Raw genomic sequence first — 27,880 nt, 5'->3', positions numbered from 1 at the left:
TGTAGTTTTAGTAGAGACGGGGTTTTGCCATGTTGCCCAGGCTGGTCTCGAACTCCTGAACTCAAGTGATCTGCCTGCCTCCTCATCCCAAAGTGCTAGGATTCCAGGTGTCAGCCACCATGCCCGGCCTTCATTTCTTATATAGCCTTTCAGAGATATTTTAGATATGTAGAAGCAAATATTTATATATAATTTTGCCCTGGGATTTTACAGAAAGAGTAGAAATTTTTCCTATAGCCATACATATAGAGCTGCATCTCTATTTTGACAGCTGCATACTATTTCATTATGCGCCAGTCATTTATTGATAAGCAATTAAGCTACTAATATTTCCTATCACTTTCCATTTATAAACACTGCTGAGCTTCAGACACGTATTATCTTACATATGTGTGAGTCTGTCTCTAGAATAAATTCCTAGAAGTAGAATTCCCGCGTCAAAGAATATGCACATTTAAAAAATATATAGACATCGGGCCGGGGCGCGGGAAGGTGCGGGTCGTCGGCGGAGAGAAGACAGCAGCTCCAGCGACGCAGGGCCAGGAGCGCAGGACCGCCCCGCGGGCGCATCCCGGAACTTCTTCCGCCCCCCCGCCCCCGCCCCCGCCACGGGCCACCCTCCAGTCCGTTCTCCCCGCCAGGTCGCCGCCCGTCAGCCCTTCGTCCCCCAGCCGCCCAACCTCCTAAGACCTGAAAGAATTATTTTTGGGAGTCTTGACCACAGCTGCCTGCTTTCCCCAACCCTCGACGACGAAAAGGACTTCGGCCCCCGGCCCGGCGGCTCCGGGGAAGGAAGAGAGAGCGACCTCCGCCCAGCGCTCAGGGCCACTCTAAAGGGAGAAGCTGCCCCGAGGCCGGCAGAGCGCCTAGCCGCGGCGGCGACTGGAAGCCTTCTGGAGCCCAGGGCGGTGCACGTCCCCTATGCTGACTCTCTGCCTAGGAAAGGACCATGCAGCTGGAGATCAAAGTAGCCCTGAACTTCACCATCTTCTACTTGTACAACAAGCTGCTCTGGCGCCTCTGAAAAAGAAATAAGAAGCCCACTGGTACCCTGACAAACCACTGAAGGGCTCTGGCTTCCACTATGTCCACACTGAGGAGATGGTGGACCCCGTTGGGGAGCTGGCCGCCAAGCTAAGTGGCCTGACAGTGGAAGATGTGCGGGCCAATGTGCCTGAGGAGCTGAGCATATGGATTGACCCCTTCGGGGTGTCCTACCAGATTGGCGAGAAGGGAGCAGTGAAAGTGCTGTACCTGGATGACAGTGAGGGCTGCGGGGCCCGGAGATGGACATGAAGATCAAGAGCAGTTTCAGCCCTGACGACCAGGGCTGATACTCTTTCTCCTCGGAAGCCAGGACATCTCCTTGTCCAACTTCCCGTCGCTATGCTTTGCCCATCACCCAGCCCCACCTTCATCCTCTGCCTCGCCCAGCCCATCACCTTCACCATGGACTCCTTTGCGGCCACCAAATTAGGTTCCACTAAGATGAAGAAGAGGGGTGGGGCAGCAAGTGGTAGGGGTGCAGCCAGTGGTGAAGCAGGTGGCCAGCAGCCACCACAGCAGCCTACATGGCCCGCTTCAACACCAACAGCTTGTTAAAACACAAGAGTCTTTCTCTGTCTGTGCATTCATTGAACTTCATCCCGGCCAACCGGACCCTCAATCCCAGCTCTGGCCCCAAGGCCACGAACAGTCTCAAGTACAACAGTGGTGGCTCGCCCAGTTTCTTCTTTGATGGGGCCAGTGGCCAGGGCAGTGGCACCCCAGCCCCCTTTGGAGGCAGTGGGGCTGTCACCTGCAATGCCAGCAGCTTCTACATGGTCTGGGTATTTGGAAGTGGCACCACCTGCCTCTTCCTGGAGAAGCCACCCTTCATGGAAGGCCTCAGCTACAACCTGAACATCATGCAATATCCTAGTCAACCATTCCAGTCCGTGGTGCTGGCCAACTGACCGTTTACCTGCCCTGGGGCCAGGAGCACCCAAGACCACAGAAAAGAGAAAGAAAAGGAAAGGCCAAAAAAAAAAAAAAAAGAGGAAAAGAAAAATATACAAAAAGATTTTCGATTTTCTCACTCTCACTTCTAGAAAAAAAGATCTAGTGCAGGCATGGAATGGGAGGGGCTTCCAAAGCACCAAAATGTGTTTAACCCCCCTACCACTTACAATTTGCCCATCGGCCTGTAATTTGGTTGGTTTGGGTTTTATATTTCTTTTTTCTTTCTTTCTTTCTTTTTTTTAACATGTAGTTCTTTATATAACATCTTTAATTGGTGGCTTCCTTTGCTAAGAATGGGCCAGAAATGAATTTCTGCTCCCTGTTCCTCCCTTCCTCCTCACACTCCTGGTTTAGGATTGGTGTGTCCAAGCTCACAGGGAAGAAAGAGCTGCAGCGGAGTCTGACCCTCCCTGGAACAGGGAGAGGCTGACCTGTGTCACTGCCTCTGTCACCCAGCTATTCTCACACTGAAAGCCATCCAACCTTGGCAGGCCTTCTCAGGGCCTGTGACCGAAATAGGCCTGACTCCAGCCCCCACTCCCTTTCAGGCTGGGCCACAAGGAGCTGCCAGCTGGCCACTTGACACCCCCCCACACACACCCTAGAGCTGATGTCTGTGACTACAGGAAGGTTAGCACTTTATCTAGTTGAATTCCTGTCATCTCTGTCCTGAGGCCCCGCCTCACCATTCCCTCGAGGCCCAGACCATCATCAAGGCCCTGGCCACCTAGCCACTGATGCATGTGGCCTTTTCTTTCTCTCATGCAGCCTCTTCTCCCCTGGGGCAGAGGTTGTGGGGAGGGAGGTGGTGTGTGTGTGTGTGTGTGTGTGTGTGTGTGTGTGTGTGTGTCTGGTTTGCTGTCCAGTTTTAAAGGATTCCAAGCCAGACTGCAGAGGGATCTGCATTTTTGTTTTTGACCACCCCCACCAAAAAAATAGGTTAGCTCTGAAGGGCAAAGGGAATACCCAAGCCTCTGATGCCTATGAGAAGTCCCTGGACTTTGACCCTCCTGTTGTGTGATGTTAGCCCCGTGGGGAGCTGCTCACCTGAGCACCTTTGGGGGTGAGAAGGGAGGCAGGGAGGCAGGGTGGGATATTGGAGTCAGTGTCTGTAGTGGGTAGCCCCAAGCCTGGAATAGATACTTTTTGGTCTTTTGGTTGTAGATATTATTTGAGTACATTTGTGCCCCTGCCTGATTGAGAGCTTCTCAGTACTTCTTGCCATCCCCCTCACTGCCCTGACCCAACCCCACTGGACCTTAATACAGTGAGGGGTAGTATCCTGGACAGGGACTCTGCACTCCCAGCTGACGTGTTTGGATCACAGCAGAGTGTTTGCTCCTCTGCCTTTGCCAGAAGAGGGTTTGTTTCTCCAACCCTAGAAGGCCAGGCAGACGTGGACAGGAGCCAGGGAAACAGGGTAATGAACTTTTTTTTCTTTGGCAAGTGGGGCACTTGGCATCAGGGACCCATCACTAGAAAGCACCAAAGCCCCTGCCGCCACACCCACTCCATCCTCCCCAGGGACCTCAAGTGGGCAACTGCCGTGGCTGTGGGTCCAGCCCAGGCAGGCACTGCCAGCCTCCTCTCCCTGCAGTAGGCACTAGTTCTACTTCCCCCAGCAGGCAATGCCCTGGTTTCTCAGCCCAGCACTATCTGCTCCCCCAGACTTCTCAGGGGCCAGCCCAACTTGGGCCACCCTCTCCCTCATCCACGGCTCCCACATAGGTGACCGGCCCAGCAGATAGCTTCTCTCTGGGAAAGGTTAGATGCTGCCTTACATCCCCTTCTAGCCCTCCTATCATCCACACACACGGGCATCCACCCACATCTATCTAGGTCGGCTTGTTTCTCAACACATGTAGGGAGAGAGGGGTGACCAATCTCTTCATGTCTTTTGAAATATGAGGAAAAATGTGTGTTCAGGAGCATGACTTCAGTGCTGGGCTCTAGGGCCCAGTTCAGTCTGTCTTGTCTCAAATCTAGGCATTTTTGCTTCAATTTTATTTTTTTAAGAAAACAAAAACAGAAACCTGCACTAATTTACCTGGTTTCATAGGAAAACTTTTGAAAAATTTTTTTACATTTTTTGATGTCCATTTGTATTGAATAATTTGCTATACTTGTAAGATGTAAGATATATATATAATAGATGTATATTTCTAACATAATAAACATAATTTTTTTCATTTCAAGATTTTTCCTTAAAAAGATGAGAGAAACATTTTTTTTTTCAGGAAAACAAACTTTAAAAAAGAGAATAAAGTCTTTACTCCCCTTTCCCCATCCTGTCTCTATCTATCCCTCTTTTCCAGGAACAAATCAGAAGGTGGGTTATCTTGTGAAGAATGTAAACTGTTAGTCTGGAATGATGTCTTTTCCTCAATGCAGTGAGCTATAGATCCTCTAGTTTTCTCTCTAGGGATGGGAAGGGGGCATTGAGGCAAGCCTGGAGAGGAGCCAGGGGAGCAGGGTCATGAGCTTTTTCCTTTAGTGAAGGAAGAATACAATCAAGGGGTTTGTATTCAGAATGTTGTGCAATATTTTGGAATGGGACATTGGTATGTTTAGAGATTTTTAGTTTAAAAACAAAACAAAAAGATTTATGAAATCTGTAGAGTTTCTACTGTTCCATATTTTTTTAAGTTTGTATGGAAAGCATGATATATTATATAATTTTTAAAAATGTATACATACTGCTAGATTGCCCCCAAAGTAGTTATAAAAATTTACAGCTCTCTAACAATACCTGACAGTTATTTCCCCTCCCACCTTCACCAAAGTTTTTGATCTTTGACAGTCTGATGGGTAAAAAATGGTATATTATTGTGGCATTAATGAACATTTTTTTAAAAACTAGCTCTGGTGAGTTTCTTAAAGGAAATTTTTGCATGGTTTACTTTTCACTAGTCTGTGCTGGCATGCTTATAATGATACCAGAACCACCTGGATCAATGATAGCAGGTGTTCATACTCTGTAGTATTTTCAGCATCCTGTGGCCAGTTCAATATTATTGCTGCTGTAGTGATGGACACCAGTTTTGGCCAAAATTATGTAGTACTCTATTTCTGATTTCTTCAAAGGTGGGCAGTGGTTAGCGAGAATGACTAATTTCGCTTTGCCTTGTCTGATCATCTTCAGAGTCCGCTTGTACCCCAGCACATCCTTTCCACTTTTCATAACAAGTTGGAGCCTAGAGTTGCTGGATTCCAGTGATTTTTTTTGTTTTCTTTGTGGCCACCATCTTCCTACCTTAGGTGGCAGATGGCCTCCATCCAACAGCAGCCACCAAGATGCTACAAGGGAGTGAGAAAGGAACATTTCTTTAAATATGAATGAGGTTGAATGAATTAGTATTCATGTATATTTCCTTTCTGTAAATTTTCTGTTTATGTCTTTTCCATTTTTTCTCTTCGTGACAGTGTTTCTTTTTGTTTTTGAGACACAGTCTCCCTCTGTTGCCCAAAGCTGGAGTGCAGTGGTGTGATCTGGGCTCACTACAACCTCCACCTCCTAGGTTCAAGCGATTCTCATGCCTCAGCCTCCTGAGTAGCTGGGACTACAGGCGTGCCCAAAACACCCGGCTAATTTTTGTATTTTTTGGTAGAGACAGGGTTTCACCATGTTGGCCAGGCTGGTCTTGAACTCCTGAACTCAAGTGATCCGCCCACCTCAGCCTCCCAAAGTGCTAGGATTAAGGTGTGAGCCACTGTGGCCGGCCTGTGATAGTATTTCTTTTGTTGACTTGTATGATTATCATGTATTAGGGAAATCAGTCCTTTGTGATAAACACAGACTTTTTCTATTTAACTTTGCTCGTGGTTTTTGTTATACAAAAATTTTAAATTTTTAAGTAGTTTAATTTAATAATCTTTTATGTTTTCTAGGTTTTGTGTGGTACTTAGAAAGACCTCGCTCATGCCAAAACCATAAAAGAAAATCCTCTCTTTTATTTTTTTTTTAGTGCTTCTGTGGGATTTTTTTCTATTGACATGTTGAACCCCCTGGTTGTGAGATGTGAGGTGTGGATTATGCTCTATTTTTTTCAGATGTCTATCTAGATATTCCAGTACCCTTTATAGCATAATTCATCTTTTCTCTACTGCCTTGAAATGTCAACTTTATCAAATGCTTAAATATTTGTGCCTGCTTCTGGATTTTCTATCCTATTTGTACTACAAGGTTTTATTCACTATACCTTAAAATATGCCTAAATACCCAAAAGGTGTATGTCTGCCTCATTATTCTTTTCTGAATTTTCTTGGCTACTAATGTTGTTTATTTTCCACATAAACTTTAGAGGCAATATATACAGTTTGAAAACAAAACTCTATTTTAATTTGTATTGGCATTATATTAAATATGTAGACTAACTTGTAGAGAAGATTAACAAAGTGTTGTTTATATTCGTCTTGTAATTTCCTTCTAAATTTATTTCTCAATGTTTTATCTCTTTTGTTGCTATTGTAAATGGGATTTTTCTTCCACTGTGTGTATGGGTAGGAAGGCAAGTGATTTCTCTTATTTGTATAAATATATTTAATTTCATGAATAAATCCTAGTGTACCTTCATATATCTAATGTAATGACACTTTTATCTCCTTCTTTTGAATTTATTTATTTAAATAATTCTAACCCAAAACACTACAAAATACTTGTGATGAAAGTGGACATCTTTCTAACTTGTTGCTAACTTCAAAGGCAGTGCATATAATGTATTCTCTGAAAAGCAGGATGATGACCGTTGATGTAAGTTACATATATTTTCTAATGTGAAGTAAGGAGCTATCCTCTTTTATTAAAAGTTTCAAAAATTATTACTAAAAAAATGGATCTTAGTGCAACCAAATGCCATTTCCACATTTACCTAAATCCTTTTATGCTTTTTCTCCTCACATATGCTAATATGGTGAATTATGTTTAAAGATTTTTCTATTTTAAATAATACTTATGCTCACCTCCATTTTGTCATTGTGAATTATTTATTCCTTTAGTGGGCTGCTGGATTATGTTTGCTCCCATTTTATTTAGGATTCTGCGTAAGAAAGAATAAAAAATGGGGTTTTCCTACTGGTAATTATCTTGAGTTTTGAGATTATTCTTAGAATTGTTTCTGAAAAAAATCGAATATTCCCTTTGCTTTTTATGTTCTGGAATCGTTTTAAATGCATTGAAATTATCTGTTCTGTAATGGTTTATGAAAATTTATCTGTGAAACTGTTATGTCTGATGTTTTTACTGGGGGGAGTCTGTTGACAACTTTTATCTGTTCTATTGTAATTGGTATGTTTGATTTTCCATTTCTTCTAAAGGTCTGGTATATTTTCTAGAAATACATTGCAACCAGGTTTTTCAATCATATTGCAGAGCACTGAAAAAAAAAATCTTTTACTTTCTTCTGCATTTGCGATTACAAGCATTGCTACTACCATTGACTCTCTGGAGTGAGGGCAGTTACAGGAACTAACCACTGAGAGAATGGCAGAGCTCAGAATAGAAACTGAAGCGGAGGGGGAACTCAACTCCCATCTAACACACGGTTTTGGCAGTGCGCGCTTTGTCACCTAGGGTATTTAAAGTTCGCGGGAAGTGGAGGTGCAAAAGGAAGAAAAAACCAACAGGTTGGGCGCGGTGCCTCTCTGTAAACCCAGCGTTTTGGGAGGCCGAGCGGGAGGATCACTTGAGCACAAGAGTTGGAGACTAGCCTGGCCAACTTGGCAAGACTCCGTCTCTACAAAACGAACAAACAAAAATCAAGGAATTGGATCTGGATCAAAAAGGAAATTCCTCGAAAGAAAAAGGTCTGGGCCGCGAGATTCTGCCAAGAGTGGGGAAGCACAGGACCCACTGCGTGGCCAGCCCGGATCGCACCTCCTGCGCTCACTGCGCTCTCCAACGAGTAAGAGGTTCTTGAGGAATATTTATTAAGTAGATCTTCCTCACTCTGTTGTTTTCCTGCTTTGGTCTCCGATTCTTAAATTTTGGTCTTTCTGATTCAGACATTTTAAACCTAGAAGGACCTGGGAACGCATCCAGTAAAGATTGCAAGTCGGCGCACCCACTGCTCTTTGCTCTGAGATTCCATCCCCCAATCCCACCTTAGTATCCTACCTTGAGGTTCCTGGATGGTCACCAGAGAATCTCCGAACCCATGAATTTCAAGAGTCTTTCCTCAGATCGTTAAAGGGCTACCCAAATTGTCCCGCTGGACCAAGATCAGACCTCCCAATTCCTTTGCCCAGACACTACTAACACCGCACCCCCATCCCCGCCCCGTGCTTTTTAGCACTCCCACCTCCCATCTCTGCCAGGCAAAGGACGACAAATCTTTTGCAGGTAGAAATTCTACCTTTCACTTCTTTCACAGTCTTCACACTACCGTCACCACTGAGATCAACGCAGTAGTTGGTCAGCGCCGAATGTAACATTGACTCTGGAGTCCTATGTAAGTGATTATTAATTGTATTATACAGATTATTTACTTATTTATTTAATGCTGGGTCTCTCACAGTCTCCCAGGCTGGAGGGCAGTGGTGTAATCCTAGTTCAGGGCAGCCTCCAGCTCCTGCGTGCCAACGATCTTTGAGCCTAGGCCTCTCAAAGTGCTGGGATTACAGGGGTGAGCCACCGTGCCCCACCCCAATTTTTTAATGATATAAAGTTACATGCTCCTCTGCCTGCCAACCCCTTCAGACGTTGCAAAAGCAAATTTGGTAATAATCAAAAAGTCCTTGCACCCCGCATTCAATTCCTAAAAATGAAAACAATAATAATCTGCAAGAGTTTGGCTTTGGCGTGTATTCCTCAAAGCTACTTAAAAATGAATATATAATTGTATGTATACTTCTAGACTTATATTTACAAAAACAGAAACTGCTACACAATATTGTTCTGCAGCACACTTTTTATGTCAGTTACTACCTGTCTATTTTATTCTTTTTGATGGTTATATGGTAGTACAATTAAGTTGATTCACCATAATTGGTTTAACCAACCTTATATCAACCCTCTATTTCAAAGGCTGCTAACTTGAACATTCTTTTATGCTCTTGTGCATACCTTGTTGAATTTATGCAAATATTTCTGTAGAATAAAGCTTTAGAAGTGGAATAGCCAAGTGATGATCTCTACCTTTTAAAAAGTCAGTTTTTTGAAGTTTAATTTCCATACAGTAAAATTTACCTTTTTATATGTAGTTTGATGAATTTTGGCAAACACATATAGTCATGTAAAGACCTCTACAATAACAAGATATACATTTCCAGCATCCCCCCAATATTCTTCCTCACTTCTCTTTAGTCAACCTTTCCCTCCACTCCTGGCCTGACAATTACTGATGTGAGTTTTTACTTTATCTTTTGTCTTATCTGGAATAGAATCATACAGTATAAGCATTTAAGTCTGGTTTCTAGTCTCTTTCACTTGGCACACTGCTTTGAGACTCATTTATGTTGCGTGTATCTGGTTTGTTTTTTATGTTGCTGAGTAATATTCCATTGCATGAATGTACCACAATTTGCTTATCTACTCACTAGGTGATAGACATTTGGATTGTTTCCAGTTTTGGCAATTATAAATAAAGCTGCTATAAACATTTGTGTACAGGTGGACATATTTTCAATTTTTTTGAGTAAATATCTAGGAGGAGGATTTTAGGTCATGAAGTAAGAATATACTTAACTTCTTTTTTTTTTTTTTTTTTTTTTTTTTTTTGAGACGGAGTCTCGCTCTGTCGCCCAGGCTGGAGTGCAGTGGCACGATCTCGGCTCACTGCAAGTTCCGCCTCCCGGGTTCACGCCATTCTCCTGCCTCAGCCTCTCTGAGTAGCTGGGACTACAGGCGCCCGCCACCAGGCCCGGCTAATTTTTTTTTGTATTTTTAGTAGAGACGGGGTTTCACCGTGGTCTCGATCTCCTGACCTCGTGATCTGCCCGCCTCGGCCTCCCAAAGTGCTGGGATTACAAGCGTGAGCCACCGCGCCCAGCCAAATATACTTAACTTCTTAAAAAAAACCTGTCAAACTGTTTTTCCAAGTGGCCATACCAGTTTTGCATTCTCACTGGCAAAGTATGAGAGTTTCAATTTTTCCATATCCTCATCAACACTTAGTATTATCAGGTTTTTAAATTTTTTTTAAAGTTTTGCCATTGTAATAGGCATGCAGTGGTTTTAATTTGAATTTGCCTAATGACCAATGATATTGAAGTTTTTTCATGTGCTTTTTTGTTATCTGTATTTTTGTTGAAGTGTAATTCAAATCTTTTCCCCATTTTTATTGTGGAGGGTGGAATTGTTTTCCTATTGTTGTGCAAAATCTACATATGTTTTCTCTGAGTCTCAGAGTTGTCTATTTTTACTAACAGTCCCTTTCAAAGAACAGAAGTTTTTAATTTTGACAATCAAATTATCAATTTTTTTATGATTTATGTTTTTTGTATCGTATTTAAAAATTCTTGTCTAACAAAGTCATAAAGATTTCCTCTGAAGTGTTCTTTTAGAAATCTTAAAGTTGTAGGTTTAGTTTTAGGTTTTATTTTGGTCTGTGGGCCATTGTGAGTTAATTTTTGTATACAGTGTGAGGTAAGGATGGAGATTCATGCTTTTGTTTTGCTTTGTTTTGTTTTTGCACATGGCTCTTGTCCAATTGGTACACCACCATTAGTTGAAAAGACTTTCCTTTCCCCTCTAAGGATTAACTGAATCACCTTGGCAACTTTGATGAAAATCAGTTGATATCATGAGCCTATTTTTGAACTCTAATATCTACTTTTAAATTGTGATAAATGATAGGCAAATTTGCCATCCCCACCAGAAAAGTGTGACATCAACCTTACAGCTGACTCCCAGTTCATTTGGTCCCTTGCCTCTTCCTTACCACAAACAGAAGTAGGGCCGTGTGCTCCAGTTTCTCTTCCCTGAGCCCAAACCCAGCTCTTCTTAAAGTCTCATGAGCTGATGCCACTGCACAGCTTGGTAGCAGACAGCATAGCAACTTCTACATTCGCCAGAAACTCTTTATGAGGCAGCCAATTCATTTCACTACACTAGGTATTGCGGAGGCAACTGCTCTTGGGTTGGGTAAGGATTTATTACTGCGCTTGGAATCTGCGGATGTGAGTTCAAGACTCAACCAGACCTGGAGGTCTAGTTTTGTGTTTACCTCTCCAGTAACTGCTCATTTCTCTCCCTTTCTGAGTAAAACTCCTTTACAGCTTAATGATATATTTAATTCCAAGGAGTGAGAATGTTGTGTTTCAAAAAGAAAGAGTTCTCACGTTGTAATTTAATGCCTCTTCTCTGTGAATCAAGTTGGGCTGAGCCCTGGAGACCTCAGAACAGGTCTTAGGTTTATCAGCTCCTCGGCAGCCAGGTGGAAAAGCCGAATGGGAAGCTTTCTCGGGATCAGACACCCACTGGCCTCATCTTCAGAAGATAGGAGCGCTCCTCGCCTCTCTCTTTGCCCCCGTAGCCCGCTCACGGACGCCCAGCCTCACCAGCTAGTGTTGTTTGATTTGTATGCAAAATGTTGTTCTTCCTTTATCTGAAATTCAAATTTAATTGGGTATTCTGTATCTTATCTGGCAATCCTACCGCCAACCCGACCTCAGGCCAGAGGAGGAGAAATTGCGTTCCGGGTAACTTCCCACCCCATTGAGCCGGAGAACAGTTTCCTAAGTTTTGGGAAGAGTGAAAACCTGTCACCACGAAAAGAAAGGAAATCTCCTCCAATTGAAAACAAACAAACAAACAAAAAACCAAAAGCTGTTACCAGGGGCTCGGAGGACAGGTAAAGCCAGATGCAAAGTTAACAGGAAACACTGTTTTCCAAGATCATGCAGCAGCCGTAAAATGTCGCAATGGTCCCCTCTTTGGGCAATTGCTCCCTTTTTACGAGTGCGCCGACCCGCTTTGCCACACCCATCCATGTACTACTGGGGATACCGAAGATCACTCTTTCCTTGTGACAACACCCAATCCCTAGCTAATCCCCACTACTCCTAACCCCACCTCAGAAACACCAAGCAATCCAGAACTGATCCTGCTTCTCTTAGAGACTCCTCAGAATCCTCGAATGGGAACCCAAACCTTACAAAAGACAGTTCTCCCCAGCCTCTTGTTGAACTGCATTTCTCCGTTACTCTGGAATATCCTGTCACTTCATCTATGTATTAAATCTGATTTTGGTTTGTTCCTCGTGGTCTTTGGCTAGTGTCTTTAACACCACATTACTGCTCTGTGGACCCCCGACAGTGCAGGAGTTAGAGGGATTAATCCTGGCAGGGTAGACACTCAGTTGATGTTGGAATGATGAGAGGAAGGTGGATCCCGAGAGAGAGAAAATTTTACCAAATCAGACAGAATCTAGATTAACCACGTTTCAGAAGGGGAGGGGGAGACAAAACAAAACTAGAGCAGCAGTGTCAAACTTTAGCATAAACCAGGATCACCTGGAGAGCCTTTTAAAGCACCAATTGCTGGACCCCAGACCTAGCGTTTTTTCCCAGGTGATAATGATGTTATTGTTCCAGAGACCACACTTTTAAGAACCACTGAATTAGAGCAGTCCCGTCGGCATAATAATGCTTTTTTTTTTGAGACAGAGTCTCGCTCTATCGCCCAGCCTGAAGTGCAGTGGTGTGATCTCGGCTCACTGCAACTTCGCTCTCCCGGGTTCAAGAGATTCTTCTGTCTCAGCCTCCCGAGTAGCTGGGATTACAGCCATGTGCCACTGCACCCAGCTAACTTTTGTATTTTTAGTAAAGACAGGGTTTAGCCATGTTAGCCAGGATGGTCTCGAACTCCTGACCTCAGGTGATCCGCCCGCCTCGGCCTCTCAAAGTGTTGGGATTACAGGCATGAGCCATCGCATCAGGCCAAAAGCTAACAATGCTTTAAAGCCAGTGATCCAATTTCAGACCTCTGACTTAGACACTTTAAAATTCTCATTCCCATTTAAAACAATCAAATGAGTCGTGCTCTCAAATCACACAAAGCCCAACACCATTAATCCCTAAAAATCCATTAAATATTGAATATTTATGAAGCCCAGTGTATAAACTGCCAGTAGTTACCCAGAAAATCTGTAATAAACCAAGGTCACTGAGTTTATGAGAATCCAGGATTCTCAATCACTCCCTCCTCACTGTGAGTACTTGAGCTTCCATTTAGATGATCTGGGACAACGCTAGTTGAAACAATAATCTCTCTTGTAAGGGCTGCATAAGCAGGTGTGGTCTGATCTCCTTTTCACTTTGTTGGGAGGGTAAATCAACACAACTTCTATGGAAGAAATTTGACAGTATCTTACAAATGAATATTACCTAGGACACAGTATATCTACTCCTAGACATTTATATTGTAAATATAGACACTCACATAAAATGTTATATTCAAAATTATATATATATGTATATATATTCAGACACAGGTATGTTTACCTCTTTTTACAAGTAGCACCTATACATATTGTCTTGCATCATGCTTTTTTTCACTTAAGAATATATCTTGGGGAGATTAGTAGTCTTATATATGCAAGTCTTATAAATAATAGTCTTATATATGTTTCTGGAAGGATACATGAAAGCTAATAAGAGTGACCTACTGGTGGCAGTAGGTAATTAGTGACAAAACTTTGCTATACAAGTTTTCATACTTTTTGAATCATGTGAATGTAGTACTTATTTTAAAAATGAAAATAATTGAATAAACTGAATAAAATTGTGTATTCCTTTTTTTCTCTCAAAAGATCAGCCAAGATGGAAGTTACAAATAGAAACTACATAATACTGACATTCTTCTTTCCTTTCTCAGGAGGAAATGCTTTAGTCCTAACTAGAAATGTTCTATGGAATGTATTTGTAAGTTTTGTTGTATCTCTAAGAGACACTCTCACTCTCCTTCCTTTTTCAAAGACGGAATCCTTAGACAATAGCGACTGCTTTAAAAGTTAGCATTAAGATAATAAATGAAAATTGCAGTAGAGATATACAATTAGGCTGAAAATGCCTTAAGTAACCCATATGGTTCAATACACATAATGTGTATGTAACGCTTTATGTTTTTTTTTTTTTTTTTTGAGACGGAGTCTCGCTGTCGCCCAGGCTGGAGTGCAATGGCGCGATCTCGGCTCACTGCAGACTCCGCCCCCCGGGGTTCACGCCGTTCTCCTGCCTCAACCTCCCTAGTAGCTGGGACTACAGGCGCCCGCCACCTCGCCCGGCTAATTTTTTGTATTTTTAGTAGAGACGGGGTTTCACTGTGTTAGCCAGGATGGTCTCGATCTCCTGACCTCGTGATCCGCCCGCCTCGGCCCCCCCAAAGTGCTGGGATTACAGGCGTGAGCCACCGCGCCCGGCCCGCTTTATGATTTTATAAGTACCTTTACATTTTTTAGGCAATGTTTTTCTATAGCCCTCAATTAAATCTTCAATTGTTTCCTCAATGGGGAATCCCGCTAAGCAAAACTTGTGAAGGAATGAAAATTTGCATGAGAATGAAGCATGAATCAAATAAATCAACTAACAAATTACATTCACAGCCAAGACAAGTGTTACTAAAGAAGCAGAGAACAGGAAAGATCAGAGGGAATTATTGAAATGGCTGGTGAATACGGAATGAATTTGCCAAATAAAGTGCTTACCATATTATTTGTGATTCCTGGAACAAAAGGTTTGCCACGCAACCGACGAGGATGGGATTCGAACCCACGCGTGCAGAGCACAATGGATTAGCAGTCCATCGCCTTAACCACTCGGCCACCTCGTCACACAAAGAACCGACAAATTGAATTTCTTCCTCTGTGTAGTACTGCCAGTGGGTCTTGTAGCAACACGATCTAATCGTTTTTTCCTGGTTTAATCCCCATAACCACAGTCTGAGTCAGGTGTCTTAATTAAGGCACATTTCACAACCACCATAAAAATGACGACTGTCACTTAGAGTAGTGAAGTGACTTGGCAAATATCTAATAATAGGTTGAACCATGCCGGCAATTCATTGGTAGACAAAAATCACCTGCTTTTTTGTTGACCCGGCTCCAGCTGGCCGCCCTGTATGCCCGTCGAGACACACGCTGGGACCTTCGCCGGGTCCTTCTGCCGCTTTATTCTGCATTCAAGGGGTTGATTTGCTTCCCGATCTAAACTTTGTCCTTAGATTCCTGTTTTCTATGACGTACCAGAAACCTGACTGTAATTCCTTTTCATGTGCTTCTGTAATATGCCCGAGGGCCAGGAGATGCCCTCCTTTCTCTTTTGTTACTTTCAAAAGGAAACAAAAAAGGAGTTGGTATTGATCAGTCTATGATAAATCAGCAACAGGTGAGAACATGTTTTTTTACAAAAATTAGAGGCGCGCAGGCGCCCCGATGGCACTCCTCTTGCTTTGGTCAGGACCGTGAAAGAAAGACTTTATGTGTTTAGCACAAGATTGGCTCAGTCCAGTTGCTACCGACACTGGGAAGGGCCTGTGGGATGGGTAACCCCCTGGTGCAGGAGTCAGGATGCCTGGTCCTAATTATGGCTCTTAACTAAGCCACCTCACTAAATCCAACCCAACTTGAGAAACAGAACAGTAACCCCTAACGTCCCTTCCAGCTCTGACAACCTCAATTATAAAATGATCATCAAGAAAAGAAGCCTGAGGCTGGGTGCGGTGGCTCACGCTTGTAATTCCAGCACTTTGGGAGGCCAAGACGGGTGGATCGTTTGAGCTCAGAATTTCGAGACCAGTCGGGGCAACATGGAGAAACCCTATCTCTACAAAAATTGCAAAAATCAGCCGGAAGTGGTGGCCCGCACCTGTGGTCCCAGTTACTCAGGGGGTTAAGGCAGAGGATCGCTGGAGCCCTGGGGGCGTCAAGGCTACAGTGAGCCCTGATTGCCGCCATTACACTCCAGCCTGGGCCACAGAATGAGACCCTGTCAAAAAAAAAACAAAAACAAAAACAAAAAAAAAAACTGGAAGGAAGGAAGGAAGGAAGAAAGGAAGGACGGAAGGAAGGAAGGAAGACTCTTACACTCGTTAGAGTTTGTGTGCTTTTTGATATTTGGTGCAGAATTTTGGAGGGGAAAGTTTTCTTTTCTACCAGAAGAATGTTGGTGCTTTTTTTCCTCCCTGTGAAATGTCCTATCTCTGTTCTCAGCTTTGTTGGGAGAGGCTCTTTTTTTTCTCACACCTGTGTTAAACATTAAAACCACCCAATGTCCACCAAAGTGGAATACTTAGTTAAATAAATTATGATTAAGCAAAACATGAAAGTAGTATGTGATTATTAATAAGAATAATGCTGTTCTATACATAGTAGTTTATAAATATTTTCCCACTTTTTTTTTTTTTTTTAATGGAGTCTCGCTCTGTCGCCCAGGCTGCATGCAGTGGGGTGATCTCTGCTCACTGCAACCTCCACCTCCCGAGTTCAAGCGATTCTTCTGCCTCAGCCTCCCCAATAGCTGGGATTACAGGCACATGCCACTATGCCCGGCTGATTTTTGTATTTTTAGTAGAGATGGGGTTTTGCCATGTTGGCCAGGCTGGTCTCCAACTCCTGGCCTCAAGTGATCCGCCCGCCTTGGCCTCCCAAAGTGCTGGGATTACAGGCATGAGCCACTGTGCCCAGCCTATTTTCCTACTTCTAAGTTTTTTTTAAAAAGGCAAGTTGCAGAACAGTATGTATAGTACGGTTGTTTGTTTTAGATGATAGAGAGTTTAGCTATTTAATATTGGTGAGGGCCATTTAGCTTCAGGCTCAATTTTATGAAGGTTCTAAACATAGGCTTTTCATGTTATCTTTAAAGGAGTATTATGTATGTGTATGTATATCTGTGCATGTATTATACATACAACTACTGTGTATTTTTTAAGAGTTAAATTAAAGGTCTTCAATATTCCCAATATTTTCTAATCTTATTTGGCATTTCTTTATTTTTTTTATACACTGAAAGTGAAGACGGCATGAACCTTTTGGACTTCTGGAAGGCTCTGAATGATATAAACATAAAAAACATCCAGAAGGATATATACTACTTATTAATAGCTGGTATCTCTAAGAGTGAGACTATGAAGTTTTTTAACTTTCTATATTCAACATTTTTTCAAGATTTTACTTTTTTCATGATGAGTACGTTACTTAGTAATTAATGTTTTTAAAGTAAAGATAAATTTAAATTATTTAAGGCATAAGAGTGAACAGAGTCAAATGCAGCTGAGAAATAAAGTCTAATATTAAGAAATGACCATTAGATTTACCAATGAAAGGATTTTATGTAGGACAAGATGGAGTTTTTCCTAACATCTTGCAGTTCAAGCTGGCAGACACTACCTATAACAGGTCTGATTCCACAGACTGCTTCAGGACGGTGGAAACCCTTCTTTTAATCGTGTTCTCTAGCATAGTGATTCTAATTGCTGTTTTTTCACCAGGTCCTGCCTGGGCTTTCTTCCTACCAGCTCCCAGCCCTATTTGATTTTTTTTGAAAGATCATTCTAGCTGCTCTGGAGAGACTAGGTGGCCAGAAATAGCTGTGAGCAGACCAGTTGGGAAGCAAGGGCAGCAGCTGTCATGAGAGGTGGTGGTGGCTCAGACTAAGAGAGTGGCAATAGGAATGGAGAGAGGTGGATGGGTCCAAGATATATGTTGGAGATAAAATGGTGGACACACACTGTGAGTGATGAGTAGGGTGAACAATTCATCCTAGTTTGCTGGGAACTTTTCTGTTTCAGCATAGAAAGTTCCATGTCTCTGGGAGACCCACCCCAGTCCCAGGCAAACCTAAACATTTGGTGACAGGGAAGGACCAAAGATGAGTTTCCTGCTTCTTGCTTGAGTGGTGGGGCAAGTGGAAGTAGTGTTTATTAAAATTGGGAAGATTGAGGAAGTGGTAGGTATTGTGGAAATGACAATTTAGCTTTTACATGTTAAGACTCATCATAAACCAACCTATGCAGGCTGTCTGCAGTAGAATGTTTTTTCCTTCATCTTTGAGTCAGGAGAAGAATTTGTTATTTCAAAGGACTATAGGAAATATGAGATTTATATCCATCATGGGGAACTCTCCTTATTCAAGATTTTAACTACAAATGATTAATATTCTGGAATTTCTATTTCTTGGAGTAAATCTAATTTACAGGAAATCATTTGGTGATTCCTTGGCTTATTTCCCATTTTAATTAACTCTATTCTTTATTTTATCCATTTTTCTAAATAAAGCAAGGGTAAGTTGTATGTATTTAGTTTAGTCAAAAGAATAAAAAACTTAAAAACCAAATATCTCCAATCTTGCAAAGGTTTTGACAGCTAATTTATTCGTATCCACACCAACTGGATTAAAAATAATTTATTAGTAGATGTCTTCTTAGCAAAGGTGAGAGGTGAGCCTTGACTGCTAAAGACCCTAGGTGCAAACCTCTGAAAAGAGAGTATGTTTTCACCAAAGTAATATTCTGGGTTAATTATAAAGAGCACTATGTGAAATCCAGGGAAAGGAAATTTTTAGGACACAAGTGCAAGGCATTCAATTAGAGCAGACAGATGAGGGAAATACCACACTCTGTCAAAGACATTATATTTAGGTGACTCTGTTCTTGAACAATATTGTTAATTATGTTCAAATTAAATAGGGATAAGATCAATACTTAACATTGGCCCTTAGAAGGAAAATTATCTTGCTGCCCATATAAGCAATAAGCAAAATTCTGCCCTAGCAACTTTCTGCTATGAAGTAATTCACCGAATCCTTTAAGTCCTTTCTAAGAAAATTAACATACTGGTCAAAATATGAAAAAACAAAGAAATCTGAGAAAGCCATTTTAAAAATTAGACATTCCCAGCAAATAAGCAGTAAGATAGTGTTTTAATATATGTTTAAAAATGCTATTTCTCAAAATAAAAACAAGAGAAAAAAGCTCTCACACTTGCATAGTGAAGTTTTTATGAATAAAATAATATGCTTGCTTTAAAATGCAGAAAGAAAAAGTTTGAAATATATATTAAAAATATTGACAAAATATTGTTAATTTTGAGGCTGGGTGATGGATATATGAGGCTACATCATATCATTTTTTTCCTTTTTTAAAATATTTTACATTTCCATAGTAAAAAGTTATAATATGTTTAACACCTTTTTTTCGTTGTATGAGTATCCCAAATGTTGTAGTCTCTGGGAAGGAATTAATAAAATGGTCAGGGAGCGTGTCAGTAGATAAGCAAATACACTATGCTGACAAAAGCAAAGGCTGAGTGAGGCTTAATACCCTATTTGTCGGAAATTCCTAAAAAAAAACTTTAAAAACCTAAAAAAAAAAAACTAAAAAAAAACTAAAAAAAAAAGTAGATGAGACTACAGAATTGAAGAAACATCACTGTTCATGGGATTCAAACCTGTGCGGAAGGTGCTCACTGGTCTGAAGGCTCTCGGTAGTTGCGACCCCATGCCCTAAGCTGGGGCTTTATCTGCCGCGAAGCGCAGGAGGTGGAGGCGCACAACTTGGTGGCGACGCCACGAAACCTAACATGCTCCACGAGGTCTTGCAGGGGTAGCGGCCGGGGTTTGGGGAGGGACGTCTCTGTAGGTTTACTTTATTCCCGGCTTCTGTCTTCCAAGATCCCTCACACCTTAACAACAATAATAATGGCAAACACCTAAATAGCGCGGACCCCGGCTAAGCGCTCTCGCAAGCGCTTTCCATGCATTAATTCATAGAATCCCAGAATCACCCTTAGAAGGTGCCACCCAGGATTACTAGGCAAAGAGTGGCCGAGCAGAGGCTTTCCCCGGGTCCGTTTCCACGGCCCATGCTCTTAACCATCACGCCGTATTTCAGACGCGAGAATCTTAAACTATTTTTCCCCAAAGCGCAATGGAGACGCAATCGAGTTTGAGTGGTTTGTTTGAGTCTGGGGGGTGGGGGTGGGGTGTGAAACCCGTGGTGTCAAAAAATCAAAAGCGGAACAAAGCCTTTTGAAGACCAGAAGCCACTTTCAGGACCCAGTTTCCCAAATATCAACCCAAAAGCTGTAAAACGAAGTTTGCTCAGTGAGCAGTTAAGGAGCTCCCTCGATATCTCCGGTGGCTTTCGAATGACGCTACTCCGAGCCGCGGCTCGCTCCGAGGGGGAAGTTGGGTTTATAATCAGTTCTACGCGCTGCCCCGCGGCCCTTCCCCTGGCCACAACCTCTGCATCCACCCAAATCAGCTGCCCCTGTTTGCAGCCACGAGGGAGTCGGGAACCAAGTCCTGACCACCGTCTCCTAGAGAGTTACATGTCCCTGCACGCACGGAGAATAAAGCCAGGAAGGATAAGTGGTAAGTTATAGGGAATTTGGGCGGTGGTGACATCGTTAACGCCATTCTCGCCCTGCTGGGACGCGCACTTTGCGTTTCTGAAATTATCAGTCTATATGGTGTGATATCCCAGGAAAGCTGCCCGAGTCCTCCCATTTGTTGAGTACCCTTCGATTCATTCTGTGGGTAAATCAACTGTTAGTAGAGGAAATTGAAATTGTTTAAATATTCAAAGCCGTGAATGCGGGGGCGGGACGTTAGGGTAGATGGTGACCAGGAGGAATTTCCAACATTTTCCCGTCTTAAGATCTGGAGCCCAGCAGGGCCATAGTTTTCCATTCACTTGTAATTGGTGCCAGGTAGCTTTTGGACATTCCAAGACCACAGATATTCCTCTCAAATTGTCCTCCCACCCTGTTAAAATCTGTTGGGGTGCATAGGCTTACTTGCTGTCTCACCAGAAACTCGAAGAAGGTGGATGCAAGAAGGACTTTGTGGAAATTGATCCAGTACTGCAGCACTGCCTGAGTGCTGGGATTAAGAGCCCTTATCCAGTCAGTCAAATGAGGCCGGTTCTGTAGCTGAAGGAATTGCTTTCCCAGATTCTAATGAATCAGTGCTCACTTGTTATTTTGCCCGAGTTTTTTATTTTTAAGATTGTGGTTACCTTAAAAAAATTACAAACATTCCTAAAATTATTCCTTTAACATCACTTTTAGGAGAATACAAAACTGTCATATACCCAGAATTAAATAATAAATATATTTTTTTTCCGTTTTCCGGGAGTGTCTGTTTGCCCTTGGTGAGGATCTTTGATATGGCTTATAAGATTTTACTGCTATGGGTCAGGCTGTACCTTATCAAAAGTGTATATTGTTTGATAATCCAGTGCTGAAGCCTGGAAGCCAGCATTTCCACGGAGGTAAGAATCCCTTATAAGAAATTACATTAAACTTTGACCCTTGCCTACTTGTCTTATTTAGTGTTTGGAGACAATTCTCAGAGAAAATGTCTGCTTCTCAATAAATTGTGGCAAGAAACAAGTCAAACATTCTTCTTACCCTCTCAGTTGATCTTTCAGCGATGAATCTTTAGACATTTTCCACTATTTTTATTTCCCCCAATTTCATTCAAAATGCTCTCTTTATTTGGGATTTTCATTCAGGTCTTTCGGATTGTGGATGGCAGTTGTTCTCCTAAGTAGACACTACCTTACTTTTTCCTTATCTCTAGAGTTTTGGCGAGACTTTTGCTTGGTTGTAGATGTTCTTAACTGTTAATTTCTCCTAACTGGCTTGAAATGAGCAGATGATTAAATAAGAAGGTAGCTGGTCCTCAAAGAAAAGTTACATCATTGTCCAACTTGTTTTAGAGATTAAGAATTCATTCAATTAATGTTACCCACTCTTCAAATTGTTCCACTAGTATAATTTGATTTTTTAAAATAGTGATAGCATAGCTTGTCCAACAAAGGGCTGGCAGATTCTTGACACTTTCCACATTTTCGTTTTGCAACACTCTACCAGTTGCCTAACAAGGTAACTATTTCATAGTGGATTCTCTCTGAAAGAGAAAGAACAGGCTGTGCCAACTGGGAGTCTTCCTCACCTCTTTTCTTTTCCTAAAAATTAATTTTCTCTAAAAATAATTTCTGTTCAATTTTAGCCATACCCAAGACTGTTCTTTTGGAGACGGCCAAAATAAAAACTGAGCTTTAAACAACTGAAGCTCAAAGAATTGAGCATTAAACAACTGGGCGTCCAATCTTTTCTTGCCTCTGTTTTCTATCCTCTCCTTTCCACATCAACTTGAGACTGCATCAGTATAGTATAATGTTAGCCAAGCAAATTTTCTGATATTTCTCTTTCCAGTTAAGGATCATCTGGAAAGACTAGGGCTGTGTGTGTGTGTGTGTGTGTGTGGGTGTGCACGCGCATGTGTGTGTGTATGTTGAAAGAGAAAGCAGATAGCATGCTTCCCACATCGGTGATCTTGGATTTATTTCTCTCACTCATGCCCTATTGTAGAGTGATGATAGTCAACATTTTTAAAAATTAATAAACTTTCTTTTTAAAGAGCACTTTCAGGTTCACAGCAAAATTAAGCTGACAATACAGAGATTTCCCCCATATCCCCTGTTCCCATACTAGCACAACTTCCCCCATTATCAGTGTCTCCCACCAGAGTGGTATACTTGTTACAATCAATGAGCCTTTATCGACACATAATTATCACTCAAGGTGCACAGTTTACATTAGCATTCACTCTTGGTGTTGCACATTTTGACAAGTGTATAATGACATGTATCCACCATTATAGTATCATAAAGAATAGTTTCACTGTCCTAAAAATCCTCTAAGTTCTGCCTGTTTATCCTTTCCTCCCCTCTAAACCCTGGAAACCACTGATCTTTTTACTATCTCCACAGTCTTGCCTTTTTCAGGATGTCATCTAGTTGGAATCATAGGTATGTAGCCTTTTCAGATTTGCCTCTTTCATTCAGCAATGTGGATGTAAGTCTCCTCCATGTTTTTCATAGCTTGATAGTTTTTCTTTTTTTTTTTTTTTAGAATTGAATAATATTCCATTGTCTGGATGTATTACAGTTTATCCACTCATCTATTGAAGGACAGTTTTGTAAGCTGAGCTGGTTACAAATTTTGGCAATTACAAATAAAGCCGCTATTAACATTCATGTGCGTGTTTTTGTATGGGCATAAGTTTGGGGTAAGTACTAAGGAATGTGATTGCTGGATCATATGGTAAGAGTATATTTAATTTTGCAAGACACTGCCAAACTGTATTTTGTACTCCTTTCAGGAATGAATGAGAGTTCCTGTTGCTTCACATCCTTGCCAGCATTTTGTGTTAGCAGTATTCTGGATTTTGGTCATTTTAATAGATGTGTAGTGGCATCTCATTGTTGTTTTAACTTGTTGTGGTTTTAAATGAGCACTTTATATGATTTATTTTCTCTCCTTTCTTAGTATATAAATTATGCTTCTGCATTTACTTTTTTTTTTTTTTTTTTTTTGAGGCAGAGTCTTGCTCTGTCACCTCCTTACCAGGCTGGAGGGCAGTGGCACAATCTTGGCTCACTGCAACCTCCGCCTCCCCAGTTCAAGCGATTTTCCTGCCTCAGCCTCCCAGGTAGCTGGGACTACAGGAGCATGCCACCACACTCAGCTAATTTTTGTATTTTTAGTAGAGACGGGGTTTCACCATGTTGGCCAGGATGATCTCGATCTCTTGACCTCGTGATCTGCCCTGGAGCTTGCAATATGCATTTACAACTAATCCAAATACACTTTTAAATAACACTATACTGTTTCTTGTGTAGTGTATGTACCTTTTAATAACAAAATATTCCTAATTCCTGGAACCCTCCTGTCCTTTGTATCATTACTGTCATTGGTTTCCCTTATACAAAAGGATACATAATTGAATACATTATTGCTATTATTATTTGAACAAACTATTATCTATTAGATCAATTAAGAATTAAAAAAGTATTTCACTTTCATGTATTCATGTTTTGATGTTCATCCTTTCTATAAGTAGATCCAAATTTCGGACCTATATTATTTTTCTTCTCTCTGAATAACTTCTTTTAGCATTTCTTACCAGGCAAGTCTACTGGTAACAAATTCCCTCAGTTTTTCTTTGTCTCAGAAAATCTTTATTTCTCCTTCACTTTTGAAGGATAATTTTGAAGGGTACAGAATTCTAGGTGAACAGTATTTTCTCTCAACAGTTTAAATATTTTATTTCACTATCTTCTTGCTTACATGGTTTTTAAGGAGAATTGGATATAATTGTTATCTTTGATTCTCTATAGATAAGGTATTTTTTTCCTCCTTTGGATTCTTTTAAGATTTTTAAAAAATCTTTGACTTTATGAAGTTTGAATATTGTGATATAATAAGAAATATATATATATGTGTTCTGTGCCCCTGGTTCCTGAGCTAATATTTGGTCTTTGACCTGGGTTCCTGACACAGAGCTCCTAAGACCTTTGTAATTTCCTGAATGACAGGAGTGTGTCTGATGCTAATCTTCTAAATCTCTTGGAAGAGATTTATAGGAACATAAATCTCTTGAGTTATAGGAACATCTTTTGTACTAATGAGAAGAATCTTGGTGAGCTCCTAGGTAACCTCGGGAGGAGGGCTGGTTGCCAGGGCAACCAACCATACTATTCCAGAGTTTGAACTTTCAGCCCCATCCCCTACCTCAGGGGAGGGAAGAGGGACTGAAGTTTGAGTTGATCACCAGTAGCCAGTGATGTATGTAACCAATCATGCTTACGTAATGAAGCCTCCATAAAATCTCAAAAGGACAGGGTTCTTGGAGCCTCCTGGTTGCTGCGCATGTGGAGGTTCTTGAAGGGTGATGCTCCTGAAGAGGGTTTGGAAGATACATGTTTCTTCCCACATACCTTTCCCTATGTACTTCTTCCATCCGGCTATTCATCTGTATCCTTCAAAATAGCCTTTATGATATATAATATATAATATAATATAATGGGTAAGCATAAGTAAAGTGTTTTCCTGAGTTATATGAGTCATCCTAGCAAACCAAACCCAAGCAGTGAGTAGAGGGAACCTTAATTTATAACTGGTTGGTCAGAAGTATGGGTGACAATCTACTACTGGTGTTTGGCATCTAAAGCTGGTTGCAGTCTTATGGGACTGGGCCTTTAACCTATGAGATCCAACTCTAACTCCAGGTAGCTAGTGTCAGAATTGAACTGGATTAGAAGACACCCAGCTGACGTTTGCTACAGGATTGATTGCTTGCTTGCTTGGTGGGGAGAAATTCCCACACATTTGGTCATAGAAGTCTCCTGTGTTGATTGTTATGGTGTAAAAGCAGGAGGAAAAAAAGAGAAAATTTTGAGTTTTTTTCCATTCAATTATTCTCATTCTTACTGGATATACAGTAGTTCCTCATTGTGCTTATATATTTGTAGGGATTAGCATTGCAGGAATCAATTAAGCATCATTTCCTGTTAGGGCAATATTTCACAGGAAATAGGCCTGTGGTTCCATCTATTTAGAGACAGGTGGAACTAAGAAGATAATTTTAAAATGTTTCAAAAATCAGACTATTGATAATTTAACAAAATTTTAAATCAACTTGTCTGTTTCTTACGTATCAGTAAGGTATAAATGAGGCTAAATGCATTTGTTATGCTACCTTCTGATTTGTCTTCTTCAGTGTGATGTTATGTCATCATATGAGTTGAATTGTTATTTGCGTGAACTGGGTAGCTACAATCTTACCACAATAGCATAAGCATTAGAGACACATAAATGCCAGCAGGGCCAAAATTAGGTGTTGAAATAGCTATCCCTCCCATTCAGGTAGTAATTTGGCAAGCCTAAGCCAAAGATTGCAGGTTTCTGAGGAGTCATCTGTTATACCATGATTAGGCACTCCAGTTTTCTTTCTTTTTTTCTTTTCAGCAGATGGTTTGTTACATACTCCTTAGCAGATTCTGACATCCATGACCACTGTGTTGCCCAGTTTTCTTATTTTTAATATAATGTCTTTTATGGATTGCAATATATTTTAAAATCCCAGATAAATTGGCAACAATATAACATTCTTCCCAGAGTTTCTTTCTCTCTAAATAATGAGAGTAGTAAGTTTATTCTAACTCAACAGTCAAAATAACAGCTATTATCCAGGACAATGATGCTTCCAAGACTGTAGTAAAGCCTATAAAATGTAAAATAATCAAGTTAATGTACAGCTGTGCAGAATTTAAAAAATTAAAAATACCTCTGTCTTTCTTTTAGAAGCTGAATCTATTATGTCTCTGAACTCTCAAAGCTCTTTATCTATACCTACTATAGTATGTACAACATTCTTTGGATATTATAGTTATTTTTGCCCACGTCTCATTTTCTGTACACAGCTATAAAAATTTTGTAGGCAAGACCTGCAGTGACTGATTAATCTTTACATGCCCCAGCACATACCACATAGGCTTAGATGTGCAAGTAACAGAGGTGAATTCTGTTGGGATTAAAGGTTGGTGTAGGAGAAGCAGAGACAAATAACACTGAAAAACCAGGTACTGTCTAGTGCCTGCCATTAGTGAGGCAGAGTTTCCAAGTGCCAATTCCAATATTCATTATGTCTTTCCTAAACAACAAGAACATTTATTGGAAAACCCCACCACTACCATCACCATCACCACCAGATTCCTACCAATGACATGTATAAATAAAAATGTTATGTGACCTCACATCTGTTAGAATAGCATATATGTATATATGAGAGAGAGAGAGAATTGTACACACAACACTTGTTACTTTCATGTATATTATATATATGCTATTCTAACAGATATGATGGCTATATCCATCTATCTATGTATCTATCTATCTATATAGATATATACACATACACATGTATACCTATATATGAAAATAACAAGTGTTGGTGAGAATGTAGGGAAATTGGAATTCTTGTGCATTGTTGGTGGGAATGTAAAATGGTGCAGACACTATAGAAAACAGTATGGTGGTTCCAAAAAACTTTAATATAGAATCACCATATCATCTGGCAATTTCATTTCTGGGTATATACCCAAAAGAATTGAAAGAATAGTCTTAAAGAGATATTTGTACACCCATGCACATAGCGATGTTGTTCACAATAGCCAAAAGGTAAAAGCAACCCAGGTGTCCATTGATAGATGAATAATAAACAAAATGTGGTATATGCATACAATGGATAATTGTTCAGCCTTAAAAAGGAAAAGAATTCTGACATATGCTACAGGGATGAAACTTGATGGCATTACACTAAATGAAATAAAGCAGTAACAAAAAGGCAAATACTGTATCATTCCACTTATATGAGGTACTTAGAATAGTCAAATTCATAGACACAGAAAGTAGAATGATGGTTGCCAGAGGCTGAGGGCAGGAGGAAAATAGGTAGTTGTTTTCTAATGGGAATAGGGTTTAGTTTCACAAGATAAAAAGAATTCTGGAGATTGGCTGCAGAACAATGTGAATATTCTTAATATTATTAAACTGTACACCTGAAAAACAGGATGATAAATTTGTGTTGCATGCACAGTAGTCCCCCTTTATCCACAGTTTTCCTCTCTATGGTTTCAGTTATCCATGGTCAACTTCTATTCAAAAATATTAAATGGAAAATTCCAGAAATAAACCATTCATGAATTTTAAATTGCACAGTGTTCTCAGTAGTGTGATGAAATCTCTCACTGTCCTGCTTCGTCCCACCCAGGATGCAAATGATCCCTTTGTAAGGCATATCTGAGCTGTAGATGCTACCAGCCCATTAGTCACTTAGTAGCTGTTCTGCTTATCAGATTGACCGTCACGGTGCATGTGTTCAACTAATCCTTATTTTATTTAATGGCCCTAAAGTGCAAGAGTAGTGATGCTGGCAATTTGGATATGACAGATAGAAGCCATAAAGTGCCTTCTTTAAATGAAGAGGTGGAAGTCCTTGACTTAATAAGAAAAAAGATCATATGCTGATGTTGTTAAGATCTACAGTGAGAATGAGTCTTCTATCTGTGAAATTGTCAAGAGGAAAAATAAATTCA

The 27,880-nt window shown here is 40.9% G+C and overlaps 1 non-coding gene and 2 pseudogenes across 1 annotated transcript; 1 reads left to right on the top strand and 2 right to left on the bottom strand.

Annotated features, from left to right (window-relative positions):
* The first annotated feature begins 949 nt into the window (after positions 1-949).
* LOC100592012 lies at positions 950-1,955 on the top strand (annotated as a pseudogene).
* A 2,942-nt stretch (positions 1,956-4,897) lies between these two features.
* Positions 4,898-8,430, bottom strand: LOC100591668 (annotated as a pseudogene).
* A 6,255-nt stretch (positions 8,431-14,685) lies between these two features.
* TRNAS-GCU lies at positions 14,686-14,767 on the bottom strand. Its single transcript has one exon. It is a non-coding gene; the product is annotated as a tRNA-Ser (tRNA).
* Between the last annotated feature and the right edge of the window lie 13,113 nt (positions 14,768-27,880).

This window comes from Nomascus leucogenys, chromosome 22a (genome assembly GCF_006542625.1).
Source record: "Nomascus leucogenys isolate Asia chromosome 22a, Asia_NLE_v1, whole genome shotgun sequence".
NCBI lineage: Eukaryota > Metazoa > Chordata > Mammalia > Primates > Hylobatidae > Nomascus > Nomascus leucogenys.
Note: the sequence above shows the minus strand (reverse complement) of the source record. Positions and strands in the feature narration are given on the sequence as shown.